The sequence below is a fragment of the Papaver somniferum genome, unplaced genomic scaffold, assembly GCF_003573695.1.
Source record: "Papaver somniferum cultivar HN1 unplaced genomic scaffold, ASM357369v1 unplaced-scaffold_152, whole genome shotgun sequence".
Taxonomy (NCBI): domain Eukaryota; kingdom Viridiplantae; phylum Streptophyta; class Magnoliopsida; order Ranunculales; family Papaveraceae; genus Papaver; species Papaver somniferum.
Window position 1 is genome coordinate 847,071 of NW_020624598.1, and position 16,634 is coordinate 863,704.

General features: G+C 38.7%; 29 non-coding genes and 1 pseudogene across 29 annotated transcripts; all 30 read right to left on the minus strand.

Annotated features, from left to right (window-relative positions):
- Positions 1-301: 301 nt before the first annotated feature.
- LOC113336433 lies at positions 302-420 on the minus strand. The gene has a single exon (XR_003353805.1). It is a non-coding gene; the product is annotated as a 5S ribosomal RNA (ribosomal RNA).
- Positions 421-863: 443 nt separating this feature from the next.
- LOC113336362 lies at positions 864-982 on the minus strand. Its single transcript, XR_003353737.1, has one exon. It is a non-coding gene; the product is annotated as a 5S ribosomal RNA (ribosomal RNA).
- Positions 983-1,425: 443 nt separating this feature from the next.
- On the minus strand, positions 1,426-1,544 carry LOC113336326. Its single transcript, XR_003353703.1, has one exon. It is a non-coding gene; the product is annotated as a 5S ribosomal RNA (ribosomal RNA).
- A 437-nt stretch (positions 1,545-1,981) lies between these two features.
- On the minus strand, positions 1,982-2,100 carry LOC113336327. The gene has a single exon (XR_003353704.1). It is a non-coding gene; the product is annotated as a 5S ribosomal RNA (ribosomal RNA).
- A 443-nt stretch (positions 2,101-2,543) lies between these two features.
- On the minus strand, positions 2,544-2,662 carry LOC113336328. Its single transcript, XR_003353705.1, has one exon. It is a non-coding gene; the product is annotated as a 5S ribosomal RNA (ribosomal RNA).
- A 443-nt stretch (positions 2,663-3,105) lies between these two features.
- LOC113336508 lies at positions 3,106-3,224 on the minus strand. Its single transcript, XR_003353882.1, has one exon. It is a non-coding gene; the product is annotated as a 5S ribosomal RNA (ribosomal RNA).
- Positions 3,225-3,671: 447 nt separating this feature from the next.
- On the minus strand, positions 3,672-3,790 carry LOC113336330. The gene has a single exon (XR_003353707.1). It is a non-coding gene; the product is annotated as a 5S ribosomal RNA (ribosomal RNA).
- A 437-nt stretch (positions 3,791-4,227) lies between these two features.
- Positions 4,228-4,346, minus strand: LOC113336373. The gene has a single exon (XR_003353748.1). It is a non-coding gene; the product is annotated as a 5S ribosomal RNA (ribosomal RNA).
- A 440-nt stretch (positions 4,347-4,786) lies between these two features.
- On the minus strand, positions 4,787-4,904 carry LOC113336504. The gene has a single exon (XR_003353878.1). It is a non-coding gene; the product is annotated as a 5S ribosomal RNA (ribosomal RNA).
- A 441-nt stretch (positions 4,905-5,345) lies between these two features.
- On the minus strand, positions 5,346-5,464 carry LOC113336396. Its single transcript, XR_003353769.1, has one exon. It is a non-coding gene; the product is annotated as a 5S ribosomal RNA (ribosomal RNA).
- Positions 5,465-5,905: 441 nt separating this feature from the next.
- Positions 5,906-6,024, minus strand: LOC113336472. Its single transcript, XR_003353843.1, has one exon. It is a non-coding gene; the product is annotated as a 5S ribosomal RNA (ribosomal RNA).
- A 444-nt stretch (positions 6,025-6,468) lies between these two features.
- LOC113336331 lies at positions 6,469-6,587 on the minus strand. Its single transcript, XR_003353708.1, has one exon. It is a non-coding gene; the product is annotated as a 5S ribosomal RNA (ribosomal RNA).
- A 441-nt stretch (positions 6,588-7,028) lies between these two features.
- Positions 7,029-7,147, minus strand: LOC113336426. Its single transcript, XR_003353798.1, has one exon. It is a non-coding gene; the product is annotated as a 5S ribosomal RNA (ribosomal RNA).
- A 443-nt stretch (positions 7,148-7,590) lies between these two features.
- Positions 7,591-7,709, minus strand: LOC113336485. Its single transcript, XR_003353857.1, has one exon. It is a non-coding gene; the product is annotated as a 5S ribosomal RNA (ribosomal RNA).
- Positions 7,710-8,155: 446 nt separating this feature from the next.
- On the minus strand, positions 8,156-8,274 carry LOC113336497. Its single transcript, XR_003353869.1, has one exon. It is a non-coding gene; the product is annotated as a 5S ribosomal RNA (ribosomal RNA).
- Positions 8,275-8,723: 449 nt separating this feature from the next.
- On the minus strand, positions 8,724-8,842 carry LOC113336370. Its single transcript, XR_003353744.1, has one exon. It is a non-coding gene; the product is annotated as a 5S ribosomal RNA (ribosomal RNA).
- Positions 8,843-9,283: 441 nt separating this feature from the next.
- On the minus strand, positions 9,284-9,402 carry LOC113336389. The gene has a single exon (XR_003353763.1). It is a non-coding gene; the product is annotated as a 5S ribosomal RNA (ribosomal RNA).
- A 370-nt stretch (positions 9,403-9,772) lies between these two features.
- Positions 9,773-9,878, minus strand: LOC113336575 (annotated as a pseudogene).
- A 370-nt stretch (positions 9,879-10,248) lies between these two features.
- On the minus strand, positions 10,249-10,367 carry LOC113336368. The gene has a single exon (XR_003353742.1). It is a non-coding gene; the product is annotated as a 5S ribosomal RNA (ribosomal RNA).
- Positions 10,368-10,736: 369 nt separating this feature from the next.
- Positions 10,737-10,855, minus strand: LOC113336332. Its single transcript, XR_003353709.1, has one exon. It is a non-coding gene; the product is annotated as a 5S ribosomal RNA (ribosomal RNA).
- Positions 10,856-11,291: 436 nt separating this feature from the next.
- LOC113336394 lies at positions 11,292-11,410 on the minus strand. The gene has a single exon (XR_003353767.1). It is a non-coding gene; the product is annotated as a 5S ribosomal RNA (ribosomal RNA).
- A 437-nt stretch (positions 11,411-11,847) lies between these two features.
- Positions 11,848-11,966, minus strand: LOC113336333. Its single transcript, XR_003353710.1, has one exon. It is a non-coding gene; the product is annotated as a 5S ribosomal RNA (ribosomal RNA).
- Positions 11,967-12,404: 438 nt separating this feature from the next.
- Positions 12,405-12,523, minus strand: LOC113336422. The gene has a single exon (XR_003353794.1). It is a non-coding gene; the product is annotated as a 5S ribosomal RNA (ribosomal RNA).
- Positions 12,524-12,968: 445 nt separating this feature from the next.
- Positions 12,969-13,086, minus strand: LOC113336456. Its single transcript, XR_003353828.1, has one exon. It is a non-coding gene; the product is annotated as a 5S ribosomal RNA (ribosomal RNA).
- Positions 13,087-13,527: 441 nt separating this feature from the next.
- LOC113336458 lies at positions 13,528-13,646 on the minus strand. Its single transcript, XR_003353829.1, has one exon. It is a non-coding gene; the product is annotated as a 5S ribosomal RNA (ribosomal RNA).
- Positions 13,647-14,089: 443 nt separating this feature from the next.
- LOC113336390 lies at positions 14,090-14,208 on the minus strand. Its single transcript, XR_003353764.1, has one exon. It is a non-coding gene; the product is annotated as a 5S ribosomal RNA (ribosomal RNA).
- A 442-nt stretch (positions 14,209-14,650) lies between these two features.
- Positions 14,651-14,769, minus strand: LOC113336487. Its single transcript, XR_003353859.1, has one exon. It is a non-coding gene; the product is annotated as a 5S ribosomal RNA (ribosomal RNA).
- Positions 14,770-15,210: 441 nt separating this feature from the next.
- LOC113336452 lies at positions 15,211-15,329 on the minus strand. The gene has a single exon (XR_003353824.1). It is a non-coding gene; the product is annotated as a 5S ribosomal RNA (ribosomal RNA).
- Positions 15,330-15,780: 451 nt separating this feature from the next.
- LOC113336363 lies at positions 15,781-15,899 on the minus strand. The gene has a single exon (XR_003353738.1). It is a non-coding gene; the product is annotated as a 5S ribosomal RNA (ribosomal RNA).
- Positions 15,900-16,342: 443 nt separating this feature from the next.
- LOC113336335 lies at positions 16,343-16,461 on the minus strand. The gene has a single exon (XR_003353711.1). It is a non-coding gene; the product is annotated as a 5S ribosomal RNA (ribosomal RNA).
- Between the last annotated feature and the right edge of the window lie 173 nt (positions 16,462-16,634).

The window sequence follows — 16,634 nt, forward strand, 5'->3', positions numbered from 1 at the left end:
CGCGGTTATTTTGAACAACTAATCTCGTTTTAATAGTTTTTTAGTTAAAAAATATTAAAATATCCTAATAAACGCACACGAGATAAAAAAACATGTATTTTTTAATAGTTTTTTAGTTAAAAAAAATATTAAAATATCCAAACAAACGCACGGTTTTTGAATTTTCACCCAATTAGGGCAGACGCCCTCCCATATATCACGAGATAAAAATTCCATCTTATCTCGTGTAACCCGCTTTCTAACTAGTCACTAGCCTTCATAAGAAAAACCGGCGAAAAAAAAAAGTAAAAAAGATAAAAAAGGCAATCAACACGAGGACTTCCCAAGAGGTCACCCATCTTAGTACTACTCTCGCCCAAGCACGCTTAACTACAGAATTCTGATGGGTTCTGGTGCATTAGTGCTGGTATGATCGATTGCTGAAAGTTTCTCACCAATTTTACTACTTAACACGTCTCCAATGTATTGGCTCGATCCATCTAACGCCCGTTACTTCCTCGTGGCAAGTCCGATCCGGGCAAGTGATGACTCGCTGGAAACCTTATGACGAGGAGAACGCTTGACGCGGTTATTTTGAACAACTAATCTCGTTTTAATAGTTTTTTAGTTAAAAAATATTAAAATATCCTAATAAACGCACACGAGATAAAAAAACATGTATTTTTTAATAGTTTTTTAGTTAAAAATATATTAAAATATCCAAACAAACGCACGGTTTTTGAATTTTCACCCAATTAGGGCAGACGCCCTCCCATATATCACGAGATAAAAATTCCATCTTATCTCGTGTAACCCGCTTTCTAACTAGTCACTAGCCTTCATAAGAAAAACCGGCGAAAAAAAAAAGTAAAAAAGATAAAAAAGGCAATCAACACGAGGACTTCCCAAGAGGTCACCCATCTTAGTACTACTCTCGCCCAAGCACGCTTAACTGCAGAGTTCTGATGGGTTCTGGTGCATTAGTGCTGGTATGATTGATTGCTGAAAGTTTCTCACCAATTTTACTACTTAACACGTCTCCAATGTATTGGCTCGATCCATCTAACGCCCGTTACTTCCTCGTGGCAAGTCCGATCCGGGCAAGTGATGACTCGCTGTAAACCTTATGACGAGGAGAACGCTTGACGCGGTTATTTTGAACAACTAATCTCGTTTTAATAGTTTTTTAGTTAAAAAATATTAAAATATCCTAATAAACGCACACGAGATAAAAAAACATGTATTTTTTAATAGTTTTTTAGTTAAAAAAATATTAAAATATCCAAACAAACGCACGGTTTTTGAATTTTCATCCAATTAGGGCAGACGCCCTCCCATATATCACGAGATAAAAATTCCATCTTATCTCGTGTAACCCGCTTTCTAACTAGTCACTAGCCTTCATAAGAAAAACCGGCGAAAAAAAAAAGTAAAAAAGATAAAAAAGGCAATCAACACGAGGACTTCCCAAGAGGTCACCCATCTTAGTACTACTCTCGCCCAAGCACGCTTAACTGCAGAGTTCTGATGGGTTCTGGTGCATTAGTGCTGGTATGATCGATTGCTGAAAGTTTCTCACCAATTTTACTACTTAACACGTCTCCAATGTATTGGCTCGATCCATCTAACGCCCGTTACTTCCTCGTGGCAAGTCCGATCCGGGCAAGTGATGACTCGCTGGAAACCTTATGACGAGGAGAACGCTTGACGCGGTTATTTTGAACAACTAATCTCGTTTTAATAGTTTTTTAGTTAAAAAATATTAAAATATCCTAATAAACGCACACGAGATAAAAAAATATGTATTTTTCCCACCCGCACACGAGATAAAAAAATATCCAAACAAACGCACGGTTTTTGAATTTTCACCCAATTAGGGCAGACGCCCTCCCATATATCACGAGATAAAAATTCCATCTTATCTCGTGTAACCCGCTTTCTAACTAGTCACTAGCCTTCATAAGAAAAACCGGCGAAAAAAAAAAGTAAAAAAGATAAAAAAGGCAATCAACACGAGGACTTCCCAAGAGGTCACCCATCTTAGTACTACTCTCGCCCAAGCACGCTTAACTGCAGAGTTCTGATGGGTTCTGGTGCATTAGTGCTGGTATGATCGATTGCTGAAAGTTTCTCACCAATTTTACTACTTAACACGTCTCCAATGTATTGGCTCGATCCATCTAACTCCCGTTACTTCCTCGTGGCAAGTCCGATCCGGGCAAGTGATGACTCGCTGGAAACCTTATGACGAGGAGAACGCTTGACGCGGTTATTTTGAACAACTAATCTCGTTTTAATAGTTTTTTAGTTAAAAAATATTAAAATATCCTAATAAACGCACACGAGATAAAAAAACATGTATTTTTTAATAGTTTTTTAGTTAAAAAAAATATTAAAATATCCAAACAAGCGCACGGTTTTTGAATTTTCACCCAATTAGGGCAGACGCCCTCCCATATATCACGAGATAAAAATTCCATCTTATCTCGTGTAACCCGCTTTCTAACTAGTCACTAGCCTTCATAAGAAAAACCGGCGAAAAAAAAAGTAAAAAAGATAAAAAAGGCAATCAACACGAGGACTTCCCAAGAGGTCACCCATCTTAGTACTACTCTCGCCCAAGCACGCTTAACTGCAGAGTTCTGATGGGTTCTGGTGCATTAGTGCTGGTATGATCGATTGCTGAAAGTTTCTCACCAATTTTACTACTTAACACGTCTCCAATGTATTGGCTCGATCCATCTAACGCCCGTTACTTCCTCGTGGCAAGTCCGATCCGGGCAAGTGATGACTCGCTGGAAACCTTATGACGAGGAGAACGCTTGACGCGGTTATTTTGAACAACTAATCTCGTTTTAATAGTTTTTTAGTTAAAAAATATTAAAATATCCTAATAAACGCACACGAGATAATAAAACATGTATTTTTTAATAGTTTTTTAGTTAAAAAAATATTAAAATATCCAAACAAACGCACGGTTTTTGAATTTTCACCCAATTAGGGCAGACGCCCTCCCATATATCACGAGATAAAAATTCCATCTTATCTCGTGTAACCCGCTTTCTAACTAGTCACTAGCCTTCATAAGAAAAACCGGCGAAAAAAAAAAGTAAAAAAGATAAAAAAGGCAATCAACACGAGGACTTCCCAAGAGGTCACCCATCTTAGTACTACTCTCGCCCAAGCACGCTTTACTGCAGAGTTCTGATTGGTTCTGGTGCATTAGTGCTGGTATGATCGATTGCTGAAAGTTTCTCACCAATTTTACTACTTAACACGTCTCCAATGTATTGGCTCGATCCATCTAACGCCCGTTACTTCCTCGTGGCAAGTCCGATCCGGGCAAGTGATGACTCGCTGGAAACCTTATGACGAGGATAACGCTTGACGCGGTTATTTTGAACAACTAATCTCGTTTTAATAGTTTTTTAGTTAAAAAATATTAAAATATCCTAATAAACGCACACGAGATAAAAAAAACATGTATTTTTTTTAATAGTTTTTTAGTTAAAAAAATATTAAAATATCCAAACAAACGCACGGTTTTTGAATTTTCACCCAATTAGGGCAGACGCCCTCCCATATATCACGAGATAAAAATTCCATCTTATCTCGTGTAACCCGCTTTCTAACTAGTCACTAGCCTTCATAAGAAAAACCGGCGAAAAAAAAAAGTAAAAAAGATAAAAAAAGGCAATCAACACGAGGACTTCCCAAGAGGTCACCCATCTTAGTACTACTCTCGCCCAAGCACGCTTAACTGCAGAGTTCTGATGGGTTCTGGTGCATTAGTGCTGGTATGATCGATTGCTGAAAGTTTCTCACCAATTTTACTACTTAACACGTCTCCAATGTATTGGCTCGATCCATCTAACGCCCGTTACTTCCTCGTGGCAAGTCCGATCCGGGCAAGTGATGACTCGCTGGAAACCGTATGACGAGGAGAACGCTTGACGCGGTTATTTTGAACAACTAATCTCGTTTTAATAGTTTTTTAGTTAAAAAATATTAAAATATCCTAATAAACGCACACGAGATAAAAAAACATGTATTTTTCCCACCCGCACACGAGATAAAAAATATCCAAACAAACGCACAGTTTTTGAATTTTCACCCAATTAGGGCAGACGCCCTCCAATATATCACGAGATAAAAATTCCATCTTATCTCGTGTAACCCGCTTTCTAACTAGTCACTAGCCTTCATAAGAAAAACCTGCGAAAAAAAAAAGGTAAAAAAGATAAAAAAGGCAATCAACACGAGGACTTCCCAAGAGGTCACCCATCTTAGTACTACTCTCGCCCAAGCACGCTTAACTGCAGAGTTCTGATGGGTTCTGGTGCATTAGTGCTGGTATGATCAATTGCTGAAAGTTTCTCACCAATTTTACTACTTAACACGTCTCCAATGTATTGGCTCGATCCATCTAACGCCCGTTACTTCCTCGTGGCAAGTCCGATCCGGGCAAGTGATGACTCGCTGGAAACCTTATGACGAGGAGAACGCTTGACATGGTTATTTTGAACAACTAATCTCGTTTTAATAGTTTTTTAGTTAAAAAATATTAAAATATCCTAATAAACGCACACGAGATAAAAAAACATGTATTTTTCCCACCCGCACACGAGATAAAAAATATCCAAACAAACGCACGGTTTTTGAATTTTCACCCAATTAGGGCAGACGCCCTCCCATATATCACGAGATAAAAATTCCATCTTATCTCGTGTAACCCGCTTTCTAACTAGTCACTAGCCTTCATAAGAAAAACCGGCGAGAAAAAAAGTAAAAAAGATAAAAAAAAAAAGGCAATCAACACGAGGACTTCCAAGAGGTCACCCATCTTAGTACTACTCTCGCCCAAGCACGCTTAACTTCAGAGTTCTCATGGGTTCTGGTGCATTAGTGCTGGTATGATCGATTGCTGAAAGTTTCTCACCAATTTTACTACTTAACACGTCTCCAATGTATTGGCTCGATCCATCTAACGCCCGTTACTTCCTCGTGGCAAGTCCGATCCGGGCAAGTGATGACTCGCTGGAAACCTTATGACGAGGAGAACGCTTGACGCGGTTATTTTGAACAACTAATCTCGTTTTAATAGTTTTTTAGTTAAAAAATATTAAAATATCCTAATAAACGCACACGAGATAAAAACATGTATTTTTTAATAGTTTTTTAGTTAAAAATATATTAAAATATCCAAACAAACACACGGTTTTTGAATTTTCACCCAATTAGGGCAGACGCCCTCCCATATATCACGAGATAAAAATTCCATCTTATCTCGTGTAACCCGCTTTCTAACTAGTCACTAGCCTTCATAAGAAAAACCGGCGAAAAAAAAAAGTAAAAAAGATAAAAAAGGCAATCAACACGAGGACTTCCCAAGAGGTCACCCATCTTAGTACTACTCTCGCCCAAGCACGCTTAACTGCAGAGTTCTGATGGGTTCTGGAGCATTAGTGCTGGTATGATCGATTGCTGAAAGTTTCTCACCAATTTTACTACTTAACACGTCTCCAATATATTGGCTCGATCCATCTAACGCCCGTTACTTCCTCGTGGCAAGTCCGATCCGGGCAAGTGATGACTCGCTGGAAACCTTATGACGAGGAGAACGCTTGACGCGGTTATTTTGAACAACTAATCTCGTTTTAATAGTTTTTTAGTTAAAAAATATTAAAATATCCTAATAAACGCACACGAGATAAAAAACATGTATTTTTTAATAGTTTTTTATTTAAAAAAATATTAAAATATCCAAACAAACGCACGGTTTTCGAATTTTAACCCAATTAGGGCAGACGCCCTCCCATATATCACGAGATAAAAATTCCATCTTATCTCGTGTAACCCGCTTTCTAACTAGTCACTAGCCTTCATAAGAAAAACCGGCGAAAAAAAAAGTAAAAAAGATAAAAAAGGCAATTAACACGAGGACTTCCCAAGAGGTCACCCATCTTAGTACTAGTCTCGCCCAAGCACGCTTAACTGCAGAGTTCTGATGGGTTCTGGTGCATTAGTGCTGGTATGATCGATTGCTGAAAGTTTCTCACCAATTTTACTACTTAACACGTCTCCAATGTATTGGCTCGATCCATCTAACGCCCGTTACTTCCTCGTGGCAAGTCCGATCCGGGCAAGTGATGACTCGCTGGAAACCTTATGACGAGGAGAACGCTTGACGCGGTTATTTTGAACAACTAATCTCGTTTTAATAGTTTTTTAGTTAAAAAATATTAAAATATCCTAATAAACGCACACGAGATAAAAAAACATGTGTTTTTTAATAGTTTTTTAGTTAAAAAAAATATCAAAATATCCAAACAAACGCACGGTTTTTGAATTTTCACCCAATTAGGGCAGACGCCCTCCCATATATCACGAGATAAAAATTCCATCTTATCTCGTGTAACCCGCTTTCTAACTAGTCACTAGCCTTCATAAGAAAAACCGGCGAAAAAAAAAAGTAAAAAAGATAAAAAAGGCAATCAACACGAGGACTTCCCAAGAGGTCACCCATCTTAGTACTACTCTCGCCCAAGCACGCTTAACTGCAGAGTTCTGATGGGTTCTGGTGCATTAGTGCTGGTATGATCGATTGCTGAAAGTTTCTCACCAATTTTACTACTTAACACGTCTCCAATGTATTGGCTCGATCCATCTAACGCCCGTTACTTCCTCGTGGCAAGTCCGATCCGGGCAAGTGATGACTCGCTGGAAACCTTATGACGAGGAGAACGCTTGACGCGGTTATTTTGAACAACTAATCTCGTTTTAATAGTTTTTTAGTTAAAAAATATTAAAATATCCTAATAAACGCACACGAGATAAAAACATGTATTTTTTAATAGTTTTTTAGTTAAAAAAATATTAAAATATCCAAACAAACGCACGGTTTTTGAATTTTCACCCAATTAGGGAAGACGCCCTCCCATATATCACGAGATAAAAATTCCATCTTATCTCGTGTAACCCGCTTTCTAACTAGTCACTAGCCTTCATAAGAAAAACCGGCGAAAAAAAAAAGTAAAAAAGATAAAAAAGGCAATCAACACGAGGACTTCCCAAGAGGTCACCCATCTTAGTACTACTCTCGCCCAAGCACGCTTAACTGCAGAATTCTGATGGGTTCTGGTGCATTAGTGCTGGTATGATCGATTGCTGAAAGTTTCTCACCAATTTTACTACTTAACACGTCTCCAATGTATTGGCTCGATCCATCTAACGCCCGTTACTTCCTCGTGGCAAGTCCGATCCGGGCAAGTGATGACTCGCTGGAAACCTTATGACGAGGAGAACGCTTGACGCGGTTATTTTGAACAACTAATCTCGTTTTAATAGTTTTTTAGTTAAAAAATATTAAAATATCCTAATAAACGCACACGAGATAAAAAAACATGTATTTTTTAATAGTTTTTTAGTTAAAAAAAATATTAAAATATCCAAACAAACGCACGGTTTTTGAATTTTCACCCAATTAGGGCAGACGCCCTCCCATATATCACGAGATAAAAATTCCATCTTATCTCGTGTAACCCGCTTTTTAACTAGTCACTAGCCTTCATAAGAAAAACCGGCGAAAAAAAAAGTAATAAAGATAAAAAAGGCAATCAACACGGTGACTTCCCAAGAGGTCACCCATCTTAGTACTACTCTCGCCCAAGCACGCTTAACTGCAGAGTTCTGATGGGTTCTGGTGCATTAGTGCTGGTATGATCGATTGCTGAAAGTTTCTCACCAATTTTACTACTTAACACGTCTCCAATGTATTGGCTCGATCCATCTAACGCCCGTTACTTCCTCGTGGCAAGTCCGATCCGGGCAAGTGATGACTCGCTGGAAACCTTATGACGAGGAGAACGCTTGACGCGGTTATTTTGAACAACTAATCTCGTTTTAATAGTTTTTTAGTTAAAAAATATTAAAATATCCTAATAAACGCACACGAGATAAAAAAAACATGTATTTTTTAATAGTTTTTTAGTTAAAAAAAAATATTAAAATATCCAAACAAACGCACGGTTTTTGAATTTTCACCCAATTAGGGCAGACGCCCTCCCATATATCACGAGATAAAAATTCCATCTTATCTCGTGTAACCCGCTTTCTAACTAGTCACTAGCCTTCATAAGAAAAACCGGCGAAAAAAAAAAGTAAAAAAGATAAAAAAGGCAATCAACACGAGGACTTCCCAAGAGGTTACCCATCTTAGTACTACTCTCGCCCAAGCACGCTTAACTGCAGAGTTCTGATTGGTTCTGGTGCATTAGTGCTGGTATGATCGATTGCTGAAAGTTTCTCACCAATTTTACTACTTAACACGTCTCCAATGTATTGGCTCGATCCATCTAACGCCCGTTACTTCCTCGTGGCAAGTCCGATCCGGGCAAGTGATGACTCGCTGGAAACCTTATGACGAGGAGAACGCTTGACGCGGTTATTTTGAACAACTAATCTCGTTTTAATAGTTTTTTAGTTAAAAAATATTAAAATATCCTAATAAACGCACACGAGATAAAAAAACATGTATTTTTTAATAGGTTTTTAGTTAAAAATATATTAAAATATCCAAACAAACGCACGGTTTTTGAATTTTCACCCAATTAGGGCAGACGCCCTCCCATATATCACGAGATAAAAATTCCATCTTATCTCGTGTAACCCGCTTTCTAACTAGTCACTAGCCTTCATAAGAAAAACCGGCGAAAAAAAAAAGTAAAAAAGATAAAAAAAAAAAAGGCAATCAACACGAGGACTTCCCAAGAGGTCACCCATCTTAGTACTATTCTCGCCCAAGCACGCTTAACTGCAGAGTTCTGATGGGTTCTGGTGCATTAGTGCTGGTATGATCGATTGCTGAAAGTTTCTCACCAATTTTACTACTTAACACGTCTCCAATGTATTGGCTCGATCCATCTAACGCCCGTTACTTCCTCGTGGCAAGTCCGATCCGGGCAAGTGATGACTCGCTGGAAACCTTATGACGAGGAGAACGCTTGACGCGGTTATTTTGAACAACTAATCTCGTTTTAATAGTTTTTTAGTTAAAAAATATTAAAATATCCTAATAAACGCACACGAGATAAAAACATGTATTTTTTAATAGTTTTTTAGTTAAAAAAAATATTAAAATATCCAAACAAACGCACGGTTTTTGAATTTTCACCCAATTAGGGCAGACGCCCTCCCATATATCACGAGATAAAAATTCCATCTTATCTCGTGTAACCCGCTTTTTAACTAGTCACTAGCCTTCATAAGAAAAACCGGCGAAAAAAAAAGTAAAAAAGATAAAAAAGGCAATCAACACGAGGACTTCCCAAGAGGTCACCCATCTTAGTACTAGTCTCGCCCAAGCACGCTTAACTGCAGAGTTCTGATGGGTTCTGGTGCATTAGTGCTGGTATGATCGATTGCTGAAAGTTTCTCACCAATTTTACTACTTAACACGTCTCCAATGTATTGGCTCGATCCATCTAACGCCCGTTACTTCCTCGTGGCAAGTCCGATCCGGGCAAGTGATGACTCGCTGGAAACCTTATGACGAGGAGAACGCTTGACGCGGTTATTTTGAACTACTAATCTCGTTTTAATAGTTTTTTAGTTAAAAAATATTAAAATATCCAAATAAGTGCACGGTTTTTGGATTTTCACCCAATTAGGGCAGACGCCCTCCCATATATCACGAGATAAAAAATCCATCTTATCTCGTGCAACCCGCTTTCTAACTAGTCACTAGCCTTCATAAGAATAACCGGCGAAAAAAAAAGTAAAAATAAATAAAAAAGGCAATCAACACGAGGTCACCCATCTTAGTACTACTCTCGCCCAAGCACGCTTAACTGCAGAGTTCTGATGGGTTCTGGTGCATTAGTGCTGGTATAATCGATTGCTGAAAGTTTCTCACCAATTTTACTACTTAACACGTCTCAAATGTATTGGCTCGATCCATCTAACGCCCGTTACTTCCTCGTGGCAAGTCCGATCCGGGCAAGTGATGACTCGCTGGAAACCTTATGACGAGGAGAACGCTTGACGCGGTTATTTTGAACTACTAATCTCGTTTCAATAGTTTTTTAGTTAAAAAATATTAAAATATCCAAATAAGTGCACGGTTTTTGGATTTTCACCCAATTAGGGCAGACGCCCTCCCATATATCACGAGATAAAAAATCCATCTTATCTCGTGCAACCCGCTTTCTAACTAGTCACTAGCCTTCATAAGAATAACCGGCGAAAAAAAAAGTAAAAATAAATAAAAAAGGCAATCAACACGAGGACTTCCCAAAAGGTCACCCATCTTAGTACTACTCTCGCCCAAGCACGCTTAACTGCAGAGTTCTGATGGGTTCTGGTGCATTAGTGCTGGTATGATCGATTGCTGAAAGTTTCTCACCAATTTTACTACTTAACACGTCTCCAATGTATTGGCTCGATCCATCTAATGCCCGTTACTTCCTCGTGGCAAGTCCGATCCGGGCAAGTGATGACTCGCTGGAAACCTTATGACGAGGAGAACGCTTGACGCGGTTATTTTGAACTACTAATCTCGTTTTAATAGTTTTTTAGTTAAAAAATATTAAAATATCCAAATAAGTGCACAGTTTTTGGATTTTCACCCAATTAGGGCAGACGCCCTCCCATATATCACGAGATAAAAAATCCATCTTATCTCGTGCAACCCGCTTTCTAACTAGTCACTAGCCTTCATAAGAATAACCGGCGAAAAAAAAGTAAAAATAAATAAAAAAGGCAATCAACACGAGGACTTCCCAAGAGGTCACCCATCTTAGTACTACTCTCGCCCAAGCACGCTTAACTGCAGAGTTCTGATGGGTTCTGGTGCATTAGTGCTGGTATGATCGATTGCTGAAAGTTTCTCACCAATTTTACTACTTAACACGTCTCCAATGTATTGTCTCGATCCATCTAACGCCCGTTACTTCCTCGTGGCAAGTCCGATCCGGGCAAGTGATGACTCGCTGGAAACCTTATGACGAGGAGAACGCTTGACGCGGTTATTTTGAACAACTAATCTCGTTTTAATAGTTTTTTAGTTAAAAAATATTAAAATATCCTAATAAACGCACACGAGATAAAAAAACATGTATTTTTCCCACCCGCACACGAGATAATAAATATCCAAACAAACGCACGGTTTTTGAATTTTCACCCAATTAGGGCAGACGCCCTCCCATATATCACGAGATAAAAATTCCATCTTATCTTGTGTAACCCGCTTTCTAACTAGTCACTAGCCTTCATAAGAAAAACCGGCGAAAAAAAAAAGTAAAAAAGATAAAAAAGGCAATCAACACGAGGACTTCCCAAGAGGTCACCCATCTTAGTACTACTCTCGCCCAAGCACGCTTAACTGCAGAGTTCTGATGGGTTCTGGTGCATTAATGCTGGTATGATCGATTGCTGAAAGTTTCTCACCAATTTTACTACTTAACACGTCTCCAATGTATTGGCTCGATCCATCTAACGCCCGTTACTTCCTCGTGGCAAGTCCGATCCGGGCAAGTGATGACTCGCTGGAAACCTTATGACGAGGAGAACGCTTGACGCGGTTATTTTGAACAACTAATCTCGTTTTAATAGTTTTTTAGTTAAAAAATATTAAAATATCCTAATAAACGCACACGAGATAAAAAAAACATGTATTTTTCCCACCCGCACACGAGATAAAAAATATCCAAACAAACGCACGGTTTTTGAATTTTCACCCAATTAGGGCAGACGCCCTCCCATATATCACGAGATAAAAATTCCATCTTATCTCGTGTAACCCGCTTTCTAACTAGTCACTAGCCTTCATAAGAAAAACCGGCGAAAAAAAATAGTAAAAAAGATAAAAAAGGCAATCAACACGAGGACTTCCCAAGAGGTCACCCATCTTAGTACTACTCTCGCCCAAGCACGCTTAACTGCAGAGTTCTGATGGGTTCTGGTGCATTAGTGCTGGTATGATCGATTGCTGAAAGTTTCTCACCAATTTTACTACTTAACACGTCTCCAATGTATTGGCTCGATCCATCTAACGCCCGTTACTTCCTCGTGGCAAGTCCGATCCGGGCAAGTGATGACTCGCTGGAAACCTTATGACGAGGAGAACGCTTGACGCGGTTATTTTGAACAACTAATCTCGTTTTAATAGTTTTTTAGTCAAAAAATATTAAAATATCCTAATAAACGCACACGAGATAAAAAAACACATGTATTTTTCCCACCCGCACACGAGATAAAAAATATCCAAACAAACGCACGGTTTTTGAATTTTCAGCCAATTAGGGCAGACGCCCTCCCATATATCACGAGATAAAAATTCCATCTTATCTCGTGTAACCCGCTTTCTAACTAGTCACTAGCCTTCATAAGAAAAACCGGCGAAAAAAAAAAGTAAAAAAGATAAAAAAGGCAATCAACACGAGGACTTCCCAAGAGGTCACCCATCTTAGTACTACTCTCGCCCAAGCACGCTTAACTGTAGAGTTCTGATGGGTTCTGGTGCATTAGTGCTGGTATGATCGATTGCTGAAAGTTTCTCACCAATTTTACTACTTAACACGTCTCCAATGTATTGGCTCGATCCATCTAACGCCCGTTACTTCCTCGTGGCAAGTCCGATCCGGGCAAGTGATGACTCGCTGGAAACCTTATGACGAGGAGAACGCTTGACGCGGTTATTTTGAACAACTAATCTCGTTTTAATAGTTTTTTAGTTAAAAAATATTAAAATATCCTAATAAAGGAACACGAGATAAAAACATGTATTTTTTAATAGTTTTTTAGTTAAAAAAAATATTAAAATATCCAAACAAACACACGGTTTTTGAATTTTCACCCAATTAGGGCAGACGCCCTCCCATATATCACGAGATAAAAATTCCATCTTATCTCGTGTAACCCGCTTTCTAACTAGTCACTAGCCTTCATAAGAAAAACCGGCGAGAAAAAAAGTAAAAAAGATAAAAAAAAAAGGCAATCAACACGAGGACTTCCAAGAGGTCACCCATCTTAGTACTACTCTCGCCCAAGCACGCTTAACTTCAGAGTTCTGATGGGTTCTGGTGCATTAGTGCTGGTATGATCGATTGCTGAAAGTTTCTCACCAATTTTACTACTTAACACGTCTCCAATGTATTGGCTCGATCCATCTAACGCCCGTTACTTCCTCGTGGCAAGTCCGATCCGGGCAAGTGATGACTCGCTGGAAACCTTATGACGAGGAGAACGCTTGACGCGGTTATTTTGAACAACTAATCTCGTTTTAATAGTTTTTTAGTTAAAAAATATTAAAATATCCTAATAAACGCACACGAGATAAAAACATGTATTTTTTAATAGTTTTTTAGTTAAAAAAATATTAAAATATCCAAACAAACACACGGTTTTTGAATTTTCACCCAATTAGGGCAGACGCCCTCCCATATATCACGAGATAAAAATTCCATCTTATCTCGTGTAACCCGCTTTCTAACTAGTCACTAGCCTTCATAAGAAAAACCGGCGAAAAAAAAAAGTAAAAAAGATAAAAAAGGCAATCAACACGAGGACTTCCCAAGAGGTCACCCATCTTAGTACTACTCTCGCCCAAACACGCTTAACTGCAGAGTTCTGATGGGTTCTGGAGCATTAGTGCTGGTATGATCGATTGCTGAAAGTTTCTCACCAATTTTACTACTTAACACGTCTCCAATGTATTGGCTCGATCCATCTAACGCCCGTTACTTCCTCGTGGCAAGTCCGATCCGGGCAAGTGATGACTCGCTGGAAACCTTATGACGAGGAGAACGCTTGACGCGGTTATTTTGAACAACTAATCTCGTTTTAATAGTTTTTTAGTTAAAAAATATTAAAATATCCTAATAAACGCACACGAGATAAAAAAACATGTATTTTTTAATAGTTTTTTATTTAAAAAAATATTAAAATATCCAAACAAACGCACGGTTTTTGAATTTTAACCCAATTAGGGCAGACGCCCTCCCATATATCACGAGATAAAAATTCCATCTTATCTCGTGTAACCCGCTTTCTAACTAGTCACTAGCCTTCATAAGAAAAACCGGCGAAAAAAAAAAGTAAAAAAGATAAAAAAGGCAATCAACACGAGGACTTCCCAAGAGGTCACCCATCTTAGTACTAGTCTCGCCCAAGCACGCTTAACTGCAGAGTTCTGATGGGTTCTGGTGCATTAGTGCTGGTATGATCGATTGCTGAAAGTTTCTCACCAATTTTACTACTTAACACGTCTCCAATGTATTGGCTCGATCCATCTAACGCCCGTTACTTCCTCGTGGCAAGTCCGATCCGGGCAAGTGATGACTCGCTGGAAACCTTATGACGAGGAGAACGCTTGACGCGGTTATTTTGAACAACTAATCTCGTTTTAATAGTTTTTTAGTTAAAAAATATTAAAATATTCTAATAAACGCACACGAGATAAAAACATGTATTTTTTAATAGTTTTTTAGTTAAAAAAAATATTAAAATATCCAAACAAACGCACGGTTTTTGAATTTTCACCCAATTAGGGCAGACGCCCTCCCATATATCACGAGATAAAAATTCCATCTTATCTCGTGTAACCCGCTTTCTAACTAGTCACTAGCCTTCATAAGAAAAACCGGCGAAAAAAAAAAGTAAAAAAGATAAAAAAGGCAATCAACACGAGGACTTCCCAAGAGGTCACCCATCTTAGTACTACTCTCGCCTAAGCACGCTTAACTGCGGAGTTCTGATGGGTTCTGGTGCATTAGTGCTGGTATGATCGATTGCTGAAAGTTTCTCACCAATTTTACTACTTAACACGTCTCCAATGTATTGGCTCGATCCATCTAACGCCCGTTACTTCCTCGTGGCAAGTCCGATCCGGGCAAGTGATGACTCGCTGGAAACCTTATGACGAGGAGAACGCTTGACGCGGTTATTTTGAACAACTAATCTCGTTTTAATAGTTTTTTAGTTAAAAAATATTAAAATATCCTAATAAACGCACACGAGATAAAAACATGTATTTTTTAATAGTTTTTTAGTTAAAAAAAATATTAAAATATCCAAACAAACGCACGGTTTTGAATTTTCACCCAATTAGGGCAGACGCCCTCCCATATATCACGAGATAAAAATTCCATCTTATCTCGTGTAACCCGCTTTCTAACTAGTCACTAGCCTTCATAAGAAAAACCGGCGAAAAAAAAAAGTAAAAAAGATAAAAAAGGCAATCAACACGAGGACTTCCCAAGAGGTCACCCATCTTAGTACTACTCTCGCCTAAGCACGCTTAACTGCAGAGTTCTGATGGGTTCTGGTGCATTAGTGCTGGTATGATCGATTGCTGAAAGTTTCTCACCAATTTTACTACTTAACACGTCTCCAATGTATTGGCTCGATCCATCTAACGCCCGTTACTTCCTCGTTGCAAGTCCGATCCGGGCAAGTGATGACTCGCTGGAAACCTTATGACGAGGAGAACGCTTGATGCGGTTATTTTGAACAACTAATCTCGTTTTAATAGTTTTTTAGTTAAAAAATATTAAAATATCCTAATAAACGCACACGAGATAAAAAAACATGTATTTTTTAATAGTTTTTTAGTTAAAAATGTATTAAAATATCCAAACAAACGCACGGTTTTTGAATTTTCACCCAATTAGGGCAGACGCCCTCCCATATATCACGAGATAAAAATTCCATCTTATCTCGTGTAACCCGCTTTCTAACTAGTCACTAGCCTTCATAAGAAAAACCGGCGAAAAAAAAAAGTAAAAAAGATAAAAAAAAAAAAAAGGCAATCAACACGAGGACTTCCCAAGAGGTCACCCATCTTAGTACTACTCTCGCCCAAGCACGCTTAACTGCAGAGTTCTGATGGGTTCTGGTGCATTAGTGCTGGTATGATTGATTGCTGAAAGTTTCTCACCAATTTTACTACTTAACACGTCTCCAATGTATTGGCTCGATCCATCTAACGCCCGTTACTTCCTCGTGGCAAGTCCGATCCGGGCAAGTGATGACTCGCTGTAAACCTTATGACGAGGAGAACGCTTGACGCGGTTATTTTGAACAACTAATCTCGTTTTAATAGTTTTTTAGTTAAAAAATATTAAAATATCCTAATAAACGCACACGAGATAAAAAAACATGTATTTTTTAATAGTTTTTTAGTTAAAAAAATATTAAAATATCCAAACAAACGCACGGTTTTTGAATTTTCATCCAATTAGGGCAGACGCCCTCCCATATATCACGAGATAAAAATTCCATCTTATCTCGTGTAACCCGCTTTCTAACTAGTCACTAGCCTTCATAAGAAAAACCGGCGAAAAAAAAAAGTAAAAAAGATAAAAAAGGCAATCAACACGAGGACTTCCCAAGAGGTCACCCATCTTAGTACTACTCTCGCCCAAGCACGCTTAACTGCAGAGTTCTGATGGGTTCTGGTGCATTAGTGCTGGTATGATCGATTGCTGAAAGTTTCTCACCAATTTTACTACTTAACACGTCTCCAATGTATTGGCTCGATCCATCTAACGCCCGTTACTTCCTCGTGGCAAGTCCGATCCGGGCAAGTGATGACTCGCTGGAAACCTTATGACGAGGAGAACGCTTGACGCGGTTATTTTGAACAACTAATCTCGTTT